Consider the following 1530-nt stretch of genomic DNA (forward strand, 5'->3'; position numbering starts at 1 on the left):
ACTATTGAGAGATATGAGTTTAGTGTCATCATGATATCTATTCAGTCTTTGTTTTTGTGGACTGTTCCACTGAACTTCTTCTTAAAGGGGAATTTTAAGAGTCCCCCTTAACATTTCTTGCAGAGCTGGTTTGGAGGTCACATATTCTTTCAGTTGCTGCCTGTCTTGGAAGCTCTTTATCTCTCCTTCCATTTTGAATGAGAGCCTTGCTGGATAAAGTATTCTTGGTTGCATGTTCTTTTCATTTAGGACCCTGAATACATCCTGCCAGCCCTTTCTGGCCTGCCAGGTCTCTGTGGAGAGGTCTGCTGTTACCCTAATACTCCTCCCCATAAAAGTCAGGGATTTCTTGTCTCTTGCTGCTTTAAGGATCTTCTCCTTATCTTTGGAATTTGCAAGCTTCACAATTAAATGTCGAGGTGTTGAACAGTTTTTATTGATTTTAGGGGGGGATCTCTCTATTTCCTGGATCTGAATGCCTGTTTCCCTTCCCAGATTAGGAAAGTTTTCAGCTAGAATTTGTTCAAATACATATTCTGGCCCTCTGTCCCTTTCGGCGCCCTCGGGAACCCCAATTAAACGTTGGTTTTTCTTCCTCAGGCTGTTGTTTATTTCCCTTAATCTATCTTCATGGTCTTTTAATTGTTTGTCTCTTTTTTCCTCAGTTTCCCTCTTTGCTATCAACTTGTCTTCTATGTCACTCACTCGTTCTTCCACCTCGTTAACCCTCGTCGTTAGGACTTCTAGTTTGGATTGCATCTCATTCAATTGATTTTTAATTTCTGCCTGATTAGCTCTAAATTCTGCAGTCATGAAGTCTCTTGAGTCCTTTATACTTTTTTCTAGAGCCACCAGTAGCTGTATAATAGTGCTTCTGAATTGGCTTTCTGACATTGAATTGTAATCCAGATTTTGTAACTCTGTGGGAGAGAGGACTGTTTCTGATTCTTTCTTTTGAGGTGAGGTTTTCATTCTAGTCATTTTGCTCAGTGCAGAGTGGCCAAAAGCAAGTTGTATTGGGAAAAAGAGAAAAAGAGAGGAGAGAAAGAAGGAAAGAAAAGAGAAAGAGAAAAAAAAGGGAAGAGAAAAAAAACGAAAGAAAAAAAAGAAGAAAAAGAGAAAGAAAAAGAAAGGAGAAAAAAAAAGGGGGGTGGGGGAAGGAAACAAATCAAAAAGCAAAACAAAAAAAAAACAAAACAAAACAAAAAAAAAAACACCAAAAAAAAAAAAACACCAAAAAAAAAAAAAAAAAAAAGAACCACAGGGGAGTATCTTCTGATTCTGTGTTCTTTAAGTCCCTTGGCTTCTCCTGGAACTTGTCCGTCTAGCTGGTGTTCTGGGGGAGGGGCCTGTTGTGCTGATTTTCAGGTGTTAGCAGTTGGGGGAGCTGCTCTGCCCCTGCCTGGTGCAGGGCTCAGTGGGGTTGTTTACCCCGTGAGGCCGCAGGAGGAACAGCCCCAGTGGCGGGGCAGCTCTGGAAACCTGGATTCAGCTCCGGCAGGAACTCCGTCTGCAGGGCCTGGAGGCTCC

Source organism: Canis lupus, chromosome 28 (assembly GCF_003254725.2).
Source record: "Canis lupus dingo isolate Sandy chromosome 28, ASM325472v2, whole genome shotgun sequence".
NCBI classification, from domain to species: domain Eukaryota; kingdom Metazoa; phylum Chordata; class Mammalia; order Carnivora; family Canidae; genus Canis; species Canis lupus.